Source organism: Podarcis bocagei, assembly GCF_964188305.1.
Source record: "Podarcis bocagei genome assembly, chromosome: Z".
Taxonomy (NCBI): Eukaryota; Metazoa; Chordata; class Lepidosauria; order Squamata; family Lacertidae; genus Podarcis; species Podarcis bocagei.
In genome coordinates, this window is record NC_138140.1 from 27,430,746 (window position 1) to 27,453,499 (window position 22,754).

General features: G+C 43.1%; 1 long non-coding RNA gene across 3 annotated transcripts; it reads right to left on the reverse strand.

Moving 5' to 3' along the window:
• Positions 1-203: 203 nt before the first annotated feature.
• LOC308578813 lies at positions 204-22,553 on the reverse strand. 3 transcript variants are annotated; one of them, XR_014004131.1, is made up of 2 exons: positions 22,012-22,553; positions 204-419 (listed from the first exon to the last, which is right to left on the reverse strand). It is a non-coding gene; the product is annotated as an uncharacterized lncRNA (long non-coding RNA). The 3 variants fall into 3 exon arrangements; XR_014004132.1 differs by lacking the exon at positions 22,012-22,553 and adding an exon at positions 21,306-21,892; XR_014004133.1 differs by lacking the exon at positions 22,012-22,553 and adding an exon at positions 2,161-3,675.
• Positions 22,554-22,754: the final 201 nt, after the last annotated feature.

Sequence of the window (22,754 nt, forward strand, 5' to 3'; positions counted from 1 at the left end):
TTTTGCTATACACTCAATAAAGTAAAACTAAATGGTATGAAAATTATCTTTAATCCTCCCCTAGATAGTGACATTTTAGTGGTCAATATATTTGAGGCCACCAGAAACCATAACATTTTATAACTATGCTTCTGTAGAGACCCTCCAAATGTTTCCAGTGCCAATAGATTAATATTCTTCAAGTCACTTTTTTTTTAAAAAAAAATCTGACTAAAGTTTTACTTTTCTCATCTTGTTCTAGTTACTTAGCAATGCCAATGAGGGCCTTGGAAATAAGCCCTGTGTTGTTATTGCTCAAGTAGCCATTGCGATCTTCTGTGAGTACCTGCTCTGACATTACACACAACTTGCGTAAGACACCACTTGTGTGAGAAGTCTTTTTCCATGCATCAGCTGGCTCCAAATAACGTATGAACTGGCTGTAAGAAAAGAAACAAAGTTTGTTAGTTTTGTTTGACGGGATTATATGACATGCTTGAACAAACATCCTCTGATAAATGACAATGAACAATTCTTCTGCAAGTATCAAAGGAACCAATTTTTTAAAATGTAAGGGACTAGTTACTTTCAATTTAACTAATTGCATAAGCTGTTGAGTATTCTTAATCATTGTTTAATCTATTAAAGTTGTAAGTCTTTAAGGTGCCATAAAACCCATTTGTTGTTTCTTCTCAGTGATGTCTTTTCTAATGTGAAATCCTTTATATGGTAAGATATCTTAGATACTGTTTTACAAGGCATGGGAGATCAATTTTTATTTTGTCTTTAAAAGGAATATATGAGAATTAACCTCATTTTCTCCCAAACTCATGTTATAACTCTTTGGTAGGTCTTTTGCATCAGATAAGTTATGGAGGACTTCCAGAGCTTTAACAACAATCACTATTGTTTATTTTATTTATATAGGAGCCATCAATGTATGCTTCACAGGGCAATATAGGCAAAATCTTCTTTCTTTTCATTTCTTTTCTTTTCTTTAAAGTCCCTTGCACAATGAGCTTATGATCTAAATTGTGAGACAATACAAAAACAATGCTATTTTGTGCTGGATGCAGAATGACATTAGAAGCTTGGTGTTTGGATTTAAAGGAAAGTTGTTCCATGATCTGACCATTGACAGATATGAATGGAGGACAAGCCTATCAGTGGCTACCACCCACAATTGTTGGCTCCACTTCCACTGTGCGGAAAGTGTTCTTGCACTCATGCTCTGCTTGTAGGCTTTCCATGGGCATCTGCTTGGCTACTGTGAGAACAGAGTGTTTGGCCAGCAGGACACTTCTTGTTAGCAAAGCCACAGAAATAAATGGAGTCTGGGGAGAAAAGGCTTGATAGCACCTGATAGTACTGAGTAAACTGAACAAAGCAGTGTATAATTTGAGGGGAAATAAACACAGAGATTTTGTCTTTCTTAATTCAGGCCTTGTACAAAGCAGGAAGACATGAAATCTCCATCAGAACTATACAGCTAATAAGAGCATGTGCTACCTCAGTGAGGATCATCCCACTCTGCTTGGTTGCTAAGCAACACATCCACCTGTCTCCTTCTAGGCTAATTGACTTTAACACTAACAGAACCAACCCTTAAGTTACAAACTGAATGATCTCAGTTGTTGTACTTCCAACATCTCTTGCCCACTAATGGTTTGGGCTGTGAAGGAGGCAAGAAGGCATCCCCTCAGCTTGGCAACCTGTGCGGGGAAACTGGTCATACTGCCTTAAATCTGTCTCCGTTAGGACCCCACAGAACAAAACAAACAAACAAACAAACAAAAACCCAAGCCGGGGCAGGGGAAGGAGAGAGCAAAATCACAGTGGGTTTTTTTCTTAAATAGAAGAGGTGGTGATAAAGGTGCCCCAGTGATATTTGGTTGCTCAAAGGCCCAAAGAAACCTGGAGCCAGACAGAGAGCATATACAAGGAGCCAGACAGAGAGCATATCCATCATTTGTGTGGGCATATTCTGTCAGAAGATGTGGTGATGGTTACTAGCTAGGCTTTAAATAGGAATTAGTCCATTTAATGGAGGAGGGAGAGAGAGAGATGAATGGCTATTAGTCTTATTAGTCAAACAGAATGCCCATGGTCAGAGTTAGCATGCCACTGAATTCTAGAGCATGGTGGGCAGTCAGTGGGGTGGGGAGCTGCAGCCTTCATCACCTTCATCAAGGTGATGAAGAGGCATTTGGAACTGACCCACACCAGTCCACCCTCAGTTAACTCCCCACTGTCTGCTTCCTTAATTACAGTTTTGCAGGTGGCTTGGTCTGCCAGTTTCCTCCTCCTCCTTGTAGAACTCTGTAGTGAGGGGGAGGACGTAGACAAAACTAGAGTTAGTTGGTTCTGATTTCAGCACACTAATTAGGGAGTAAGCTCATAAGAAAACAATGATACCTTTGATGATGCATGTACATGACTGCCCCATGGATCCCACTGAGGCAACGGGACAAATTAACTTGTTTGATAGAACTTAGCTAGCACAAGTAACTTCAGCTGGATTAGGACAGGTGTACTAATATTTTTTGGGGGAAAGTTCTTCTATTTGTTCCTCCTTTTTGGTGCCACATAATCACCATGCAAATGTTTGCATTTAATCAGCATCAGTTTGATGTGACATAGTGCTACCAAGGTCATTTTGACATAACTTCAAGGGTATACCTTGTATCAAAGCTGTTTACTCTTTCAAAGCACAAGTACGCACAGACACACACACACACACACACACACACACACACACTCTGCATGCAGTCTAGCCTGCTGCTCAAACTCTTGTCATGATGACTCAGAATGAACTTGAAAAGCTCTTGTAGTAAGGTGAGATTGCTTTCTTTTTTCTGCAAGAGCTACTCTGACTCAGTTTCAAGTAATCAAGCACAGAATAGCTGAGTATGTCCTCCAGAAGTTTTGCTAACTTTAGTCTATATTTCCCAAGGGAGTGGCTCCCATCAAAATTAAAAGGTATACTGTGAGGTGACCAGGATGGCTGTCTGCCTGTATTCATACCGACTTTTTCAAACAACAGCAGCTTAGGGCCAAACTAGATGGCATGTTAACAGTATGACTGCATTTCATAAAGACACTGCAATCTCTGCCGTGCCTCCTTTCCAAAAGGAAACGCGAACCCTGAGTAAGTGCCTGTGTTACACACCCACCCACCCATTTCTACAGCAGTGCGAGATTTCAGGGGTCCTGGCACTTACCCAGGCTTATCCATCTTAAAACTGATAACATGGCAATATCAATCCCTACCCACACCATACACACCCCACAGTCTTGCTGAGCAAAGGGAATTGTCAAGTGAGTTCATTCTACTCCAAACACTATATTAGAATACTGTGTATATATGGTTGCACCCTACAGCTGATTTTGTCAGGGCCAGTGGTATCATTAGGCCAATTAGGCAGCCGTCTAGGGTACAGACCTTAGTGGGGCACAGTACTGGCCTGTTGAGGAGCACAGTTTTAAACAGATTACTTATTACTGCATTTTAAAAAATAAAAAAAATAGCAGTTTGAAGTTCCGTGCTTTTCATTTTTTTGTACAAGACACCCATTTTTGAAAATTGAAGTTAGCAATTTCTTGGGGGGTGGAGGCGTTCAAGTAGATAATTTTGCCTATTGAGCAAAATAGCCTGGAACCAGTACAGGATTTGGTTAACACAGAAAATATTATTACACACTACAGTGGTGCCTTGCAAGACAAAATTAATCCGTTCTGCGAGTCTCTTTGTCTTGCGGTTTTTTCGTCTTCCGAAGCACGGCTATTAGCGGCTTAGCGGCTATTAACGGCTTAGTGGCTTAGCGGCTTTAAGAAAAAGGAAACAAACTCTCAAGAACTTGCAAGACGTTTCGTCTTGCGAAGCAAGCCCATAGGGAAATTCGTCTTGCGGAATGACTCAAAAAACGGAAAACTCTTTTGTCTTGCGCGTTTTTTGTCTTGCGAGGCATTCGTCTTGTGAGGTACCACTGTATTTACAATACTAGAGAGAGGGCAATGAACCCAAAACTGCAACACCATTTGCTCATATACATCACATTGTTATAACGGGGACTTTATGTTTGGGCAATTCAGCTAAGGACAGTAGCTCAGGGCTGAGGTCTACCTCAAAAGTACACATGCATTAGAATTGTCTGTCATGTCTCCCTCTGTGGCCTAGATGTGTTTGTGCCCTATGGTACAATGCTACAATCATTAGATAACAGAACATGTTTTTCCACCATAACAGATCTTGTTAAAAATGCATTTGATTACTTTGGTAATTAGAGCTACAACTCATTATTATATAATCTAGTATTCATTTTTTTCTAGATGCTGGAGAAAAGTGAATCTTGAGGAGAATAAATGATTAACAAGAGTAAACAAATGTTGTCCCTGACAACAGAATCACAAGCTACAGTTACTGTAAATATTGAATGGTGCATAGTTTCCCTGTTCTTTCAACCCACTGCAAAATATTTTTTTCCCTGCACTTGGTATCATGTTACTGCCGTAACAGTTTGCTCCCCACCACCCGCACGCTCCCCGTGAAAATATTGTGTAGATCTGTGGATATATTTTTGAGAACAGTGGCTGCTAAGGCAAGATGCCAGCCCCCCCCTTTTTCACACTAAAAATCTGAGAGAGCTTTGCTCAAATTTCTCACATTGATGGAATATACCACCCCAAGAGCCTATTAGGGTTGAATGATAGGATATAAATGAAATTCTTCTACACATTTCAGTGACAGTACAAAAACCTATTAGTCACAGTTGCAGCACAAGGGGAAAAAATACAGTGATACCTCAGGTTACAAACGCTTTGGGTTACAAACACTTCAGGTTACAAACTCCGCTAACCTGGAAATAGTACCTCGGGTTAAGAACTTTGCCCTAGGATGAGAATGGAAATCGCGTGCCAGCAGCATGGCAGCAGCGGGTGGCCCCATTAGCGAAAGTGCACCTCAGGTTAAGAACGGTTTCTGGTTAAGAACAGACCTCTGGAACAAATTAAGTTTGTAACCTGAGGTACCTCTATATTTGGAAGGGGGTGACAAAGACTGGGGGGGGGAGCTTTATTCAAATGAGATTTCTGAAAAAAATAACAAATTTCATATTAACACTCTCATTCTTAACCTGTTTTCTCTGAAGGCCTATTGATTTTGATGAAGCTAACATTCAAGTAAGCATGCTTTTAGGAGCCCACACGTAATTTGTATGTGAAAAGCACATTTCCTTCAAGTATCTCCAGGATCCAACATTTCAAGGAGAGACTATGCCATTGTCTATGCCCACCTGAAATCCTGGGATTTTTTTCATATGCTCTTTGGGAAACTATCAGGGCAGCTCTGCCCAGTCATCAAAATTGGCCCTCAAGGGGTAGTGATAACAGTATGGTCTGCTAGGCTATAAAGGTTTCCCATCCCAATGAAAACTGTCTTGAGTCCTCTCTGTATCCATATCCAACAGAGTAACTAGGACCTTGAAAGGGCCACCAATGCCTACTGTAAACTCTTGGAGGGGTGGGTCCTATCAGACAATTCCTTCTCACTTATAGTACACTAGAATGTACTATGTAGGTGTCAAAAGTTGGATATTTAAACTGAAGAAAGGGGGAAAGAGAAAATGCTTAGTATCCTGTAAAGCAATCATGTTTACATGGAAGGAATACAGCAATTACCTGTGTGAACCTGTGTGAGATTTCCCCGCCCCCACCATGCCTGAAGACTCTGTTGCAGTCAATTTCTCTTAGCAGGTGGAATGCTCATGATCATTCTACGACATTGCACCAACTCAGCCAAAGGCTTGATAGGCATTTGAAAATCCTCCCTTCGATTAGGTTCTGGAGAGACTGGTTTCAGTCAGAAAGTAGATTATTGCAGGGTTTTCAAATGTGCAGCAAGTAACCATACCTGCCCTTGTGGACAGCAGGCTCTAGAACAACTCTAGATTGAAATCAGCATGTTGAGGACAAGCATGAATGATTCTGGATTGAAAAAACTACATTTTTGTGTTATAAACAGGTTCACATGCAGCAGCCTATGCCTTTACTCTGAGGTAGTTGCCGGAAGCTTTCACCTGCTCCCATTTCACAGTGCATTCTGTACTAATACAAATGTCACAAACATCTATGTATGAGCATAAAGAGAGGCTCCACAGGGCTGTTTATCCTATTAGCAAGTCAGTTCGAGCAGTAGCCCCATTCCCCTATATACTAGCTGATGAAAACAAGCTTCCTGCCAGCCACAAGGGAGCAAATACGCTACTCATGGCTGTGTTCCAACATAGCATGTTCATTTATGCAATGCAGAATAAGGAATGATGACTCAGAGAGCCTTTAAGTAACAACTGTTTATCTGAGCTGCTCCCGAGGTTACCATATGTAGGTACACTCTGCCCAGCACTCAGGTCTACAAGGACTATCCCAGTGTAGTCATAAGAGCCTGGAATGCATAAACTACTTCAAAACATCTGGTGGTGTACCTTTCTGACAATTTGGCACATGCAAAACTTTGAGTACACAATCATTCTGTGTTCTTTATACACTGGAAAACAATAAGTAACACTTATTATTTATTTACAGGGGTATACAGAGACTCTAGGGTTGTGATCTAGTTAAACTAATTAATTGTTATTTGCCCTGAATTAGCAACTTTGCTTTGAGTTTTATCTAGGAAGGAAACACTATTGAGCCCACTATCTTGGTTCACTTTTAAGGTGTGGAGGTGCTTCAGAATCTCCAGTGCTTTATTTATGTTGCATATCACCATCTCCTTATAAAGGGTTTCCCTTTGGATACAAGAAAGAGGAACTTATACTGTATATGGTTCCGTAGAATCCAAGAAGTTGTTACAATGCTGTGTGGATTTGTTTCAGACCCACATGTTTTAATAACCTCTCCCTGACACAATATCTTTACTCAATGCTACTATGTTACATCTGATGGTGTTGGTTTAGCAATGCTGACCTGATCCAGGTTGCTGAGACAACCTGTATAACATCCAAAGTCACACACCAAAACAACTCTGCAAGTCATGATATTATGCAATGCAGTGTCACTGAGCCTCATCCTAAATCTTTATATATAGCATAGAATATCTCAAAAGATATTAAATGGGAGGGGCTAATTTCACAAAGCATGTTAGTAAATCTTCAGAGTTTGGAGTTATTAAGTATCTCTCAAATGATTAGAAATTCATAACTCTTTCAAAAATGTATTTGCAAACACATTTTGTGTATAAGTGAAAGGGGTTGAAAACATCTTCCTATTAGCACCACTACCACAATGGGTTTTGCTTCCAGTGTAACATGTTCTTCCTCCTCCTCCTCCTCATTAGTACTAGTAGTAGCAGCAGTATATTTGTACCCCATCCATCTGCCTGGGTTGTTCCAACAAATTATAAAAACAGAGTAAAACATCAAACATTAAAAACTTCCCCGTACTGGGCTGTCTTTCGATGTCCTCTAAAAGCCATCTAGTTGTTTATCTGCTTGACATCTGATGGGATGAAACCACTACCAAGAAGACCCTCTGCCTGGTTCCCTGTAACTTCATTTCTTGCAGTGAGGGATTCGCCAGAAGACCCTTGGAGCTGGACCTCATAGCTATCCATGGAGGCATGGGTTAATTCTTCACCCAGGACATCTCTATCAGCTACATCTGGTACACTGGCTGAGATCCTACCTGCCTGTGCACTGTTTCACCAGAGTGGTGCATGCTCTGGTTATCTCCCACTTAGACTACTGTAATGCGCTCTGTGTGGGGCTACCTTTGAAGGTGACTTGAAGCTACAACTACCCGTAATCCAGAATGCAGCGGCTAGACTGGTGGTGGGGAGTGGTTGCCGGAAACATATAACACAAGTCCTAAGCACAATGGAAACAGTAATAACAGCACAATCCAATGCATATTATTAATGCAGAAGTGCATCCCATTGCATTAAGTAAGGCATTTTCCAAATAATGGTATGCATGGAGTTGTAGCCTGAGCTTTATCAATAATTTAAACCATCTACCTTTACAAAAGTCTATTTTCAACACTTCATCTTACATTCCCAACATTTTATCATATCTGATATAACCAAGAAACAAAATGTAAGATTGGAGTAGGTAGATGAAGGATGGTTTCAGCCAGAAGTGGGTTTCCTTTACTTTCCTTTACTTTCCTTTACTTTCCTCCATGCAAATGAACAGCTGTTATTTACTCATATGAGGACACTGTTGAAATAACTATGTGCCCTCCAACCCTTACAGTGGGTGACCTAGTTCTCACTGATAGGGATTGGGCATGAGGTGTACTGTGACCCTATGGTCCCTGCACCTGTTAATCCCCACTCCTCTATCCCTCCACACACATACTTCTTGTAATGACAATGGGCATTCTGCTACTAACAAATAACTGCCTTTGTAATGAAGATTGGTAAATAAATATATTGTATTGTTCAGACAAATAATTTAATTTAGTGAGGGGGGGTTGTTTTAATTTTTTTTGTTGGCTTTTGCTTTGTTTTGTTAGTCCATATAGCGTTTTTGTATTGTATTTGTATTGTTTTTTCTCTTTTCTTTTTTGTTTGTAGTGTTGTGTTGAAAATGTTGAAAAAGTAATAAATATCATTAAAAAATAATAATTTAATTTAGTGATAAGGCAGCATCATTTTCTCAAGTGTATATGTACAATAAAGCTGTCAATACACTAAATTCAGTTTAAGGGGGGGGAACCTGACACATCACTATTTAAAGATCCTTCTCTAAAATCATATGCTTCTGAGTCATCAAAAACTCTCAGGTGTTGGTCTCATAGAAGTTGCCAACTTCCATGGGATTCACATGATTTCAATGTGTCTTCACATTCACAAACTCCCTGCACGTAGAAAACTAAGCTAGAAACTTTCTCCCCTCAGAGCCATCTTCCATGTGCATGAATTTTGCTCTTCCTGATAGGAGTACTTCACCATGTAAGTGCCCACTTGTAGTCTGAAATGGTACAGCATTTATCTTCTATAGCTGAGACCTGTTACAGGGTGGATCAATAAATTTTCAGTGCACTGTCCACCATCTAGGATTCCTTTCACACACACCCTGACTTTATTAAAGTTTGAAGGAAAATATACAACAGTTAATATTAACTATCCAATATATTTTTATCAAAGATAAATGAAACTAATCTGAATGAAAACCCAAACCCAAAGGGAGGGGGGAGAGAGAGAGAGAGAGAGGAAGGGAGAGAGGAAGGAAGGAAGGAAGGAAGGAAGGAAGGAAGGAAGGAAGGAAGGAAGGAAGGAAAGTGGGAGAAGACAACTTCTGATTCTTTGTCAGCTATATATAGCAAAATTATTCAAAACATCCACTCCAAGATAACACTCAACAATTCCACTTTGCATTAACCAGTATTTTCTTCAATCCTCAAACCCAGATATCATAAGTTCATTTTCTTTTTTGCACGAAAAGTCTATAAGGGGTTCCATCTGAATTCCTTTCCAAAAGAGTTCAGTTTATCACCTACATGGTATATAACTGGATTTTTTTTTCCTTTGGCATTCTTATTTCTGGAATGGGGATGATTATCTGTTTGTCTAGTTTAAAAACAGAATGCTGCTTTTCTTATCTTTGTATGTGTCTGTGTGATTTATTATTGTTTCGTATGTTTATTTATGAGTATTTTTACTCTATATGTCTTCAATCCTCCCTTCCTTCCTTTTTCATCTGATAGATTCAAAGATTTCCCTCACGAAGATCTATATTATCTAAAATATTATTTGTCTTTTGTAGCTGTTATGTATTCAGTGGTCTATGTTCACCTGAGCTTGAGTCTGGAGCCCCTGTGTTCTAAGTAGACACATGATATCCAATCACATAGCATTATCAAGGTTTTGGCTATTGGCATTGGCTCTTAAGTTCTGAGTTACAATTCACAGCTTGGAATTTTTGACAGCCAGTCACATTGAGAGTGGGAGTGGCCCAGGCTTTCAGAAATACATTTAAGCAGTTGCTTTCCCCAGTTGTTCAGTTATGTTACCTCAAGTCTCTTGCTATTATCATTGTGTCTGGCCTCATAGAAACCCATGTACACTTCACTGGCTACAAGCATGGGATGCTAGGCTAGTTATGCAGCCCTGGCTGGCTTCCACAAGCTGAAATCACTGCTGGGGAACTGTCACCTCAACTGAGCTGAAGCACAACTGGGGACTTGCCACCTGAGCTGGCTGGAATCACTGACTGCAGCCACAAGGCAGGTCACACAGAGCAGACCTCATGGCCACCCAGGACCACATCAAGCAATTTGACCCCACAGTCCCAGGGAAATGGAACTCCTATGCCACCAAGCTTGAGTTTTTCCGTGTGGCCAATAACGTGACCGACCCTGTACTGAAGCGAGCCATGCTGTTCAGTGTGTGTGGGCCTGCCACGTTCAAGATTCCCCAGGCCCTCGAGGCCCCAACCAAGCTAAGTGAGATGACATTCAACACAATAATGCTGAAGTTGAGGACACACTTCGCTTCCCAGCCATTGGAGATTGCTTGCCAGCACGAGTTCTACAAACGAAACCAGGCCTCAGGCAAATCCATAGAGGCCTTCATCACAACCTTGCGGCAGGACACCCACCACTGCAACTTCAGTGATCTGGAGATAATGCTCCACAACCGTCTTGTGTGCAACCTAAGGGATGAGAAGCTACAACAGCGCCTTTTTGCAAAGAAGGATCTAGCCTTCCAGGTTGCCTTAGACGAGGCCCTCATGGCAGAGACAGTCAACAAGATGATGAGAGAGATTCGCCAAGTGCAAAGCCCAACCATGGCATGGAAGGCCGAAGCAGTGCACTCAGAGAAGATTGTAGACAGTGAGGAAGGTGAGGAGGTCCTGAGACTGTGCCTTGGCTTGTCCAAGTGTTTTGGCCAACAGAGAGGTGCAGAGGTGAATTGCACCAGTTGCGGGGGCCAGCATGAATGCCAGTCATGCCGTTTCTGTGATGTCCAGTGTTGGGAATGTGGGAAAACTGGCCATATTGAATGCACCTGCCAAATGAAGGAGCAGTGGGGCGCTCCCTGGCATCCAACTTTGGGGACTGGGGATGGTCACTGCGGGACTCCAGGTGCAATAGAATGCCATGCCATATCGGAGTGTACCTGCACACAGGAGCCAGCTGCCACATCTATCCAGAATGCACAGCCAATCTGCGAGAAGATTCGAGTAGCCGTGATCATCCAGGGAACCCCATGCGAAATGGAGGTTGACTCCGGGTCAGCGCTCTCTGTTATTTCTGCTGAGACATACCATCACATCTGCCAGAAGGGAGGAGCCCCCTGTTTGCAGCCCTTTGAGGTGATCCTGACAGACTTCCAAGGGAAGCAAGTGCCCATTCAGGGCATTGGCATGTTCACTGTCCAATTTAAGCATTTTAGCGGACCGCTGCAGCTGGTAGTTGTCAAAGGCCACCACACCAGCCTACTTGGCCTCAACTGGTTCGACGCACTGGGCATCCATATCACCGGGGTCCAGCACATAGGCCAGTCCAGCTATGAGGCCATCTGTGATGAGTTTGCAGCCGTGTTTGATGTGTCACTGGAGTGCTACAAGGGCCCACCGGTCGCACTGAGCCTCAACCCGGCTGTAGTACCGATCCGCAAGAAGGCTCGGCAGGTGCCATTTGCCCTGAAGCCCAAGATTGATGCAGAGTTGGATCACCTCATCAAACAAGGCGTCATTGAGCCAGTCCTGCATGCTCAGTGGGAAACCCCAATTGTCACTTGCCTCAAGGCAAATGGGAATGTGAGGATCTGTGCTGACTACAAGTGCACCCTCAACAAAGCCTTGCAGCAGCATGCGTATCCTGTTCCAGTCGTGAGTCACCTTCTTGCATCGCTGGCCAGTGGGAAAGTCTTCGCAAAGCTTGACTTGACCCAGGCATATCAACAACTCCCAGTTGACGAGGCCACCTCTGAGGCACAGACTATCGTGACCCACCACGGGGCTTTCCGTGTCAAGAGGCTACAGTTTGGTGTCAGCGTGGCCCCAGGCCTCTTCCAAAACCTCATGGAAGATGTCCTGAAGGGTCTCCCTGGAGTAATTCCATATTTTGGTGATGTCCTCATTGCGGGGGAGTCCGAGGCAGAGCTTGCATGCCGTCTTCGAGAGGTCCTGTGCCGTTTTCAAGATGCCGGCCTAAAGGTGAAGAAAGAAAAATGCCAGCTGGGGGTGCCCGAGGTTGAGTTCCTCGGGTTCCTGATCAACGCTGATGGCATCCACCCCACACCAGCAAAGGTAAAGGCCATCCATAGTGCTCCACCACCACGCTGTAAGCAGGAGTTGCAGTCCTTCCTGGGCCTGTTGAACTTCTACCACTCTTTTATTCCACATAAGGCGGCCACTGCGGAGCCCCTGCACCAGCTATTGAACAAGAAAGCTCCTTGGATCTGGGGCTGTGCTCAGGACACTGCTTTCAATGCTGTCAAACACCTGCTCTCCTCTGACAGTGTCATAACCCATTTCAATGAGACCAAGCCTGTTGTGCTTGCCTGTGATGTCTCCCCATATGGAATCGGTGCAGTCCTCAGCCACCAGTTGCCGGATGGACGGGAGGCCCCTATTGAATTCTACTCCAGGACCTTGTCATCAATGGAATGCAATTATGCCCAGATCGACAAGGAGGCCCTGGCTGTCGTGGCAGGGGTGAATAAGTTTCACAACTACATCTATGGCCACCACTTCACAATTGTGACTGACCACAAGCCTCTGCTGGGCCTTTTTGCTCCTGATCGGCAGACTCCTCAGATCCTGTCCCCAAGGATGCTAAGGTGGTCCATCTTTCTCAATGCATATGACTACGCACTTCAACACCGTCCTAGCAAGAGCTTGAGCCACACAGCTGCCCTAAGCCACCTGCCATTGCCAGACATAGACGCTGATCCGTCCCCAGCCCACAGCGTGATGCTGCTGGAGACTCTGCCCCAGCCACCACTTCACACCACAGATGTTGCCATGCACTCAGCAAAAGATCGCACCCTCTCCCGTGTCCTCAACTGGGTGTGGAGAGGGTGGCCAGTGGGTCACCTTGATGCCAAGTTCTCCCCATTCATCTCCCGGCAACATGAACTGTCAGTTCACAAGGGATGCCTGTTGTGGGGGAACCGGGTTGTGATTCCTGCTAAGCTGCAGACCAGAGTGCTGGAGGCTCTGCATGTGAGTCACCCAGGTATCGTCCGCATGAAAGCTCTGGCCAGGAGCTATGTCTGGTGGCCAGGCATTGATGCGGAATTAGAAGAATGGATCCGGTGCTGCCAGACCTGCCAAGAGTTCCGACCGGCCATGCCCCAGTCCCTGATCCAGCCGTGGGAGATGACGCGAAAACCATGGTCAAGACTCCACATTGATTTTGCTGGCCCGCTCCAAGGTCAGACATTCTTGATCATTGTGGACGACTTCTCAAAGTGGCTTGAGGTGGTGCCAGTCTCAGCAATGAACTCCAAGGTCGCCATCTGGGCCCTGAAGTGGGTCTTCACCACACATGGCCTGCCAGACATCATTGTGTCCGATAATGGAGCACAGTTCACATCGGCTGAGTTCCAGAAGTTCATGGCTGACAACCTAATCCAGCATGACACATCATCACCATTTCACCCATCAACAAACGGACAGGCCGAGAGAATGGTGACGACCACCAAGGAATCCCTCACCCGGATTGTCCAGGGGGACTGGAACCAGCGCTTAGCAGATTTCCTGCTGCAGCAGCACATCACGCCCTGCACCGCCACAGACCGAAGCCCAGCAGAGCTCCTCATGAACCGGAAGCTGGCATCGCTCCTGGATCGGCTGCACCCCAAGCTTGCATCTGATTGGCCTCCAGGCCAGGAGCCTCCAGCGGCCCCCATGTGCTTCACCCCAGATGACCCTGTCTACACCCAGAACTATGGAGATGGCCTTGCCTGGATCCCTGCTGCTACCAGGGCAACTTGGCCAGTCTCTTACAAGGTTGCCATGCAAGACAGTCGGGTCCACCGCCAGCATGTGGACCAAGTGTGGCACCACCTAACTGATGCCCCAGCTCCAGCTGCCACCACCACACCAAAGCACAGGGATGAAGTGAATGATCAGCTCGGCTCACAGGCTGATGCACCCAAGGAGGACCCTGTGTTCCCAGGAAGTACAGAGGAATGGGGCCCTGGCACTGCACCGCCAGACAGCGCCAAGGCAACAACACTGGTGACACCCATGACACCAGCTCCAACACAATCTCTAAATGACCCAAGGGAGCGAGCTCTGCCGCTCTCATAATCTTGAGGACTATGTGTGTTGATGGGGGTTAGGGTTCGTGCCAAAGGGGAAGGGAGTGTTATGTATTCAGTGGTCTATGTCCACCTGAGTTTGAGTCTGGACTAAGGATTCTGAGTCCCTCTCTTCTGATTCAGTACATATCCATTATCAGGGTTGGGGCTACTGGCATTGGCTCTTAAGGTCCAAGTTACGATTCACAGCTTGGGGGTTTTGACAGCAAATCACGTTGTTCATTTATTTCAGTAATTCAACTTAAAAGATGAAACTAATATAGGAGATAGACTCATGACATGCAAAGCATTTTATGTCAAGCCTTTATTTGCTATAATTGTAATGATCATGGTGTATAGCTGATGAAAACCCCAAATTAACAATCTCAGGGCCCAAACCAAGTACTGAGTACATATGCATGCTTCTACTTCTCAGAGGTGCAATATTGCTCTATTTGCAGTCCTTGTTTTGCTGATTTCATTTAATATTCTAATTTTCTGAGATTGTTAATTTGGGGTTTCTGCTTATTAAAACAATGCACTTTCAAGTCAGATATTTGACAAATCTTCCATCTGCCTCATTAAGTGTCACCTTCACAGAACGCTTTCAATCCATGCCCTTATCGGTCATAGATGGATGATACAATGGAATACCTTTTGAAGAGAGACTCTGTCTGTGTGGGCAACAATTTGTAGAGGACATTTGCCATTACTTACTGCAATGTCCACTATACAAATTGATTCATAAAACTGCTTTTCATGAAGAAAACAAATCTAACCAGGGTGGAGAGGGTGAAATGGCTGCTGAGTGATACTGATGGCTTTGTGACTTTTAAGGTGGCTCTCTATGCCACCTTATAAGGCAGCTAGGAAGATTAGTAATAAAGAACTGGATGGGCTAGAGGTCAATTGCAAAAGAGTCTCTGAGATCTAATCTGCACATTTTATTTGAGAATTACTTTTTATTCTGTGTAATAAGAAATTTTGGTAGATTTAATCATGGTTTTACTGCATATGTAGAGATTACTGTCTGCTTGTTTTTCTTCTTTCTTCTTTGAACGTTGCCATGGCCTTTGGCTAGTGCAATAATATTATAATATAATATAATATAATATAATATAATATAATATAATATAATATAAGATATGATATGATATAATATAATAATATAAGCAGTTGCTTTGCCTTTGTTGTTCAGTTATGTTAGCTCAATAAAGTCCCTTGCTGTTATCACTGTGTCTTGCCTTGTAGAAACCCACGTACACTCCAGTAGTTTCTCTAGATTGTTAGGAAAAGGGGTGCATACACCCCTATCTTGTTGTGCTGTTTCATAACCATCTATAACAAATTTTCAAAAGCTTTATGGTTTGCAAAATTGACAATATGGCAGAATGCAGTCATAGAATATGCTTTTATGGTCTTATTCACAAAGCGTTTTCACATTAACATGATTTTCTTTTTATAATATGTATACTATAATTCTAACTTAATGATAATGACAATTAGTGATACCATAAACTAAGCACTATATGACAAATCTCTCCCCCCACAATTTGAAAAGCATAACTCATTATTTTAAATTTAATGTTACCTTTCTTGGGTTGACAAAGAAAAACTAGAACCACACACTTTATCAGTTGTTATTAAATTGTTTTGCACTCTCCGTGCAGTTATATGTAGGGTTTTTACCACAAACATAAGATCTGGAGTGATGTCACAATATAGCAATTAGAATCAGGGGTAATGGCAGCTTTCCATTTTTAGCAAGAGTTCAAGCTGTGCATCACTTTGATGTTTTTCCTACATCTATATATTAAGTAGCTCACTATAGTAAATTATGCTAAATCTCGGTAGCATATACAAGAGACATAAGGTTAGAAAGTCAAATATTTTTCAAAACCTTGTTTCTTTTTGCCTCATGTATAGGTAGCACCTTTTGATGAAACTGCGGGAGGCAGTGGAAGAAAGGAGTGCCTGGCGTGGTCTGGTCCATAGAGTCACGAAGAGTCGGACACGACTAAACAACAATAGGTAGCACCTTATCACTTCAGGAAAAGAAGTGTCGGATGGGGATTGTAGTGTTATTAGAATAAGAGGGCAATCTTAAGGCAAGAGCACCTTAGGATGCTAAAATCTCCAGCTCAGTCAGTTTTAAGTCTTCAACCCCAGCTTAGTCAAAAATATGCTGGAGTAGTTTGCTCATCCCAGCTAAGCCAAGGCTGGTGTAAGTCCTCCAAAAGGGGGGAAGGTGAGACCGGGGGTGGGTGGAACTGAGGCTGGATCCTAAACTTGTTCAGCTTGGTCATGTGACTATGAATCTGGCACAAAATGTTATTTTAAAGGCTTGTTTTCTCTCTGTCAGGGTTAAACAGAGCAGCAGCCTTGCTGCTGGATGGGGTTTGGATCTGATATGACATTACACCAGCTGAACTTACACTGGCTTCAGGTTCATGTGCATAGCAATGCTCCCTATATTGCAAGAGCAGCATGCCTTAAGAAACTGAATGTGGAGGGACCTGCCCTTTTAAACAATGAAAAAATGGTAAGTCTGGCTGCTCAAACTACCATACTTTTGACCCTTCTCTCCCTTTTCAAAATCTCTTTTTTCTTACCTGCAAATATTATAGCTTTCCTACCATTGGTATTAAGGTGAAGCACTGTGCCTAGTGTATTAAGAATCACATGGTGCTTGGCAATCCTATGGTCACACCATACTGGTGGCCAACTTACACCAGTGTAACAATGCCAGGGTAGCATAGTTGAAACTTTATTGACCCCAGCCCCAGCAGCAAAGTTGAAATAAAACAATGTAACAAACAGCAGTGAACATAGCAACTTCATTGGCCACTTCCTTAGTGACCATAGCACCACCAATGACTCCCACCAACCTGAGAGTAGCATGTCAACAATGTCTACAGGCATTAAAACACCCAGGCATGAAAGCAACCAACCCATGCACGCCAAGGGGGAAATACTCCCATAAAACCATTGTCCCACATTACTTTCCACAGCAGTATTCCACTGGTACGAGAACGAACCTCCAAAATATGGCTTCAGTCTGGAGGTCCCTGCACACAAGTTAAAACTAACACTGGGCCAAATTCCCCTCCTGGAAAATGGGGGAGGGGACAATTTTGTGCTATTTTGTGCAGTGAGGGAGAAATGTATCCAAACTTTTCAGGATTCATGCACCTTCCTTGTTTTTGCAGAAAGTGTTGTTGGTGAGACACTGTCGAGAGAACCTTGCACTGCTTACTGCCAACCACACTTCCCAGAATGCCTCAGGAATAATGAAGTGCAACATGGCATTACTCTCAAGGCATTCCACGAAGTGCAGCTGACAAACAGCAGGGGAGGGAACCTTACACTGTCATGAGCAGTATGAGTCATTTTTAAGTTAACAAACAAGAAGAAAATGGAAAATCCTTTGGGAAATCATATGGTTAAGTAAGGTAACCAGAAACCTGCTCCTGAAAATTTGGAGAAATTTATTTTCTCCACATATTTTCAAGATGGGCTGATGCCTAAGGGGGTTTAGGATTTGGACTAAGCCCATACATTTCCCTGTGTCCATAGAACTGTCCATTTTATCCCATTTGGAAGAGTGAGCAACAGTAACCTTCTACAGTACCTTGATCACTTAAACAGGTGGGTAAAATGCACACATTCCCTCTAACTGTATCCCTTTCAGTATTTTTAAAACTAAAATAATTATGTAAGATTACATATAGTTTACTGACTTGCTTGATAAAAATATGATTTGTGTAATCCTTGTGACTGTAAACAGGAAATGCTAATAAAGCATTTATCTTCCTGATAGGTAAAAGCAGGTCTGTCATAGTGACTGTCAAAACAAACCAGTGGACTCAGATGAAAGAGCAAGTAAACAAATATTTTCTGGGAAATTTCTTCCACATTGCCTTCAGCAAAAATTCAGTTCTTGTAGCAGACAAAACAAAATCAATTTTATTCACAAAACCAGTCTCTTTCTTTCCCAGTGTTTGTAAAACTGTATCATTTGCTCTGCAAATCAGTAACAATAATGAGTGATTCTCTTCTAAATGTTCATATAATTTCTCATCCTTATAATTTCATGTGTTACTGTCTTTTCTGAAGATACCTTGCTTATGTTTACTAATAAAAAAAACCTTCGTAATTTTTAAATTTTCAAGATGCCTTTTCTGGGATGCATTTGATATTTGAGTATGTACTGGATGAATAAAGGAAGCAGAAAAGGGGTGTGTTAGTAGCAGAACCACATTCTACTATTTTCACACAGTGCATAAATACTAAGCAGCTCCCCAAGAGCTTCATCCACAGTACATTCTTATGGACTATGTATTAATCAGGAATTTTTTTAGACCTTTAACAACTTTGGCTGCAATCTTTTACACACATTTAAAACTCCCCTTGAATCCAATGGGACTTAATCCTGAGTAAGACAGCAACTGGAATTTAAGTGATACAAAGTTCTGTAATCACTTTATTATAAAGTATAGTAGACTGATTAGAGAATCCACTGTAGGAAGTAGCATTCATTTTCTTCTGTGAAGCGCTTAAATGTCATTCTGTTAGCAAGCTGATGGAAGCAAACTACTTCTCCCAACTAAGAATGGCTAGTATAATGCACAACATCAACATTTTTCAAAATGAAGCCATTACACCTTTAAAATATTATTTCAAAATGGTGACACAGAAACACATGTAATACTGCACATAGGCAGCATGTTAGCATCACATTAGTTCAAAATAAAAAGAAAAGCTACAGATGGCAGCATATCTACTCATTGCAGGGGGTTGGAATAGATGACCAACGAAGTCGTTTCCAACTCTACAATTGTATGATTCCCTTAAAAGACCCAGGGAGCAATTCTAAAACCTGTTTAGGTTCAATTGGTATAAAATTTTGCTGCCATCTACAGAGATGCCTCAGCTCTCCCACATGGATACAGCCCTGGTTCTTCAGCTTCACCTGTAGACAAATGGAGAGCTGTGTGAGAGCATAACTTAAGAGCCTTCTGTCCCTTCACTGTTCATAGTAAAAGGTAAGTTGTAGTGGTTGTGTTAAATGGAACAGTACAGTTTGAAAGGCAAGCCAGATTCTTGCTGGAGAACCAACTCTGAACCTATTCATTGTAGGCAGGTACATGAACAGGACTTTCATCTTTCTCCTTTTGTAGGAAGTCATAAAACAGAACAATAGTGTACTCATATCTGATAGCCAGAGTGACATATTAGTTTGAGTATCAGGCAAAGACCAGGGAGATCCAGGTTCAATTCTCTCTTCAACCATGAAGCTTACTAGATGACCTTGCACCAGTCACTACCTCCCTGCCTAATCTACTGCACAAAGGTGTTGTGAGGATAAATGAGTAGGGGAAAGCTTTGTAAACAACATCATGTTCCTCAAAGGAAGGCAAAAAATAAATATATGAACCTGCTTTCAGCTGTTAATAAATTTATTTCCAAACTGTCTACAGTAACTCAACACTGTACAAATATAAAACTTCTAAAGTACAGCATCCTTTTGGAAGTCCTTACTTGCCCCTGAAATCTTGAAACTTGAGTGTGAGAAACTTGGGACTGAATATGCCATTTAAAATTGATTCCTGAATGTGCACATTAACTATCTGAATCTCAAAGGCACATAACACAAGCATTGCTTTTGCATTTTGTACCTTAGTTTGTAAAAAAATTGTCAGGATCAAGCAAACACTCTAATTGCAAATGATGAGTTATATTATGAACATACAAATGTTCATTGTGATCTCTCGATCTGGGTGGAGAGGAAAATAAGTTTTCTTCCTCTTAAATAATAATTTGAACTGCAGATCTTCCAATGAAACAAATTAGCCACAAATCAAGGATGAACAAAAGGAAGTACTACTTGCATAGCATATAATTTGTAAAATTCACTGTCATAAGATGTGGTGATGCCTAGAATTGTAAAGGGGTTTAGACAAATGCACAGAGCATAATGGCTGTATGCAACCTCAATGTTCAGGAGCATTATTGCTTGGGCTGCATTCAAGCCATACATTTAAAGCACATAACTTCCCTCAAATAATCCTGGAAACTTTAGTTTACTCATCACAGAGCAACAATTCTCAGTAATCTGAACAAACCAATTTCCAAGATTCTTTGGGAGGAAATCATGTGCTTTAAATGTATGGCTTGTATGCAGCCATAAGGTATGTTTCTGGGAAGCAACAATGGCCGAATGTTGCTGCCATTATGCTGTGCTTGTGGGCTTCCCAGAGGCATTTGGTAGTGGGGTGGTGCTGCTGAACTAGGTTGGAATTTAGTCAAATCTAGCAGAGCATTTACATTTGTAATCATTTTAATATCCAGGACTGATAGATTTGCATTTACATTGCATTTTTGGGGAGCCCATTGAAAATGGCTGTGAGGGTGGCATTTGAACTTGTAGAATACAGTGGTTCCCTAAAATATAGAACAGTGCAATCATAACCATCTCTATTGTGAAGTCTTGCTGATTACAATGGGGTTTATTCCATCAAGGATTGCTACCTAAATATGTCTTCCCAAGTACTTTCCACAAAGTGATATCCTCTTCGTGTTCTGTTCAACCTTTTTACCTCAGATCTTATTTTACTCCTTAATATCACCTCCCACATTCTACACTACAGATACAAAATCAGCTTGGGAAGGGTGATCAGAATAATTCACTACTCTGAACAAATCTGCAGCTTCTCAGATGTATTGTTTTGAGTGCTTTAATTAATTTTGAATTTAAATTGTGAGGTTATTTTTCAAGAATAGCTTTTAAAAAAGCAACACTTAAAAAACCTGAAAAGCAAACATATCTGGTAACACTACCATCCACAAAGAAAGCTCCTAATGATTAAAATATGTCTTTGCTATGAGCTTTTAGCCTAGGCAAATGACACAGCCCTATGTTAGGACACAAGGCTAAGTTCAGAAATCATGTTTCTTTTCTGTTTCCTTCCCATTTTTATGATATTGTTACACAGGTTAATAAGCTCCTCTTCTTGTTTGTTGTTATCCTGAAAAACCCCCCATCCTGAGGTAAAAATTTACTCCCACCTACCTGCTGCATGAAGGCAGATATTGCCCCATCTGAAGCAAATTTCTTCCCATCTACCTATTGCGTGAAGAGATATTGCCCCACTTGAGGAAAATTTACTCCCCTCTACTTGCCGTGTGAAAAAAGGTACAGTATTGCCCTACCTGATGTAAATTTCCTGCTGTGTGAAGAGAGAAATCCCCCTCCCTTCTCCCCCCCCTTGAGGTAAATCGTCCCTCCCCATCTATCAACTGCGAAGGAAATGCGCGCTTGCTGTTTATGAGGGAACACCATCGGAAACAAGTGCTGAACTACATCCGCTAATTTCGGGGACAGGGGTGCACCCCCTCCCCCCCCCCCGCGGCCTGAGGGGCGTGGCTGTGGCGGGCGGGAGCGTTCGGAGAGCCCCCGGCACTCCAGGCAACGTGGACGCGCCTCTCCCCCCCGCTCCTCCACAGCAGCGGCAGCTGGGACGGTTAATTTTGCACACATCCCTCCTGCTCCTCCAACGGTCGCCCGCGCGCTGACGAGTTGTTTACTTCCTCAGCGGCTCCACCCCTCCACCTCCCCTCGGCTCTCGCGCTCGCCGATTGGCTCTTCCTTTGGCCAACCACGACGCCTCTCAGGTCATCAAACCTGTATGGGGCGGGGAGTGCGGTCGTAGGGAAGGAGGGGGATTACAGGAGTGCCTAAAAAAAAGAAAGAATAGCAGCAGTATAAGAAAGTGAACCTTCATTTCTTTAACGCTGATTGGGCAACTCGTGGAAGCATCGAGGACTGATTGGTAGATTACGGTGCTACTCATTTTCATCCCTTGTGGCCTTTTCTGTGTATGTGTTGTTTTTCACTCATTCCTCTGTACACGCAGGCATTGAAGGGTCCCCGCCTCCGCCCGGCGTATGTTTCAGTGTGTGAGGCGGTGATTGGCCGACTCCCAGAGCCCGCCTCCCACTTCTCCCCCCTCCTTCTCCCTTTCCCCCTCCCACCTTCTCACACACAAACACATCTTCACTGCATCCCGCGCCCAGCCGCCCGCTATTAATTACCTTCGCCTCTCATTTGTCCCGCCTCCCGCCTATCATTATGAAAGGCACGCGCACGCACACAACCCGCCGACCGGGAGTGGGGTGTGCGTGGCAGTGACTGCGGATTGGACCACTTGCGAAGCGGACTTCATCTCCGATTGGTTCCTCGCCCGCCGGCTCCTCCATTCTCAGAACTTTGCTCTCCGGCCCACCACACACACACTCACACACAAACACACGCACAAACACAGCCCCGCCCCCGGGCTGAACGAAGCACCGCCTCTCGCTGGAGCGGGTTTTTTTTGGCTTCTTTTTCTTTTCTTTTTTTTAAAGCGGCTCCTCTCCCTCCCTCCCGAAGGAGGCGGGGTCACGTGATGTTTTCGCCGTGGTGCCGCCGCGGCTGCTTGCCTGTGTGGAGAGCGAGCGAGTGAGGCAGAGCGGGGCGAGT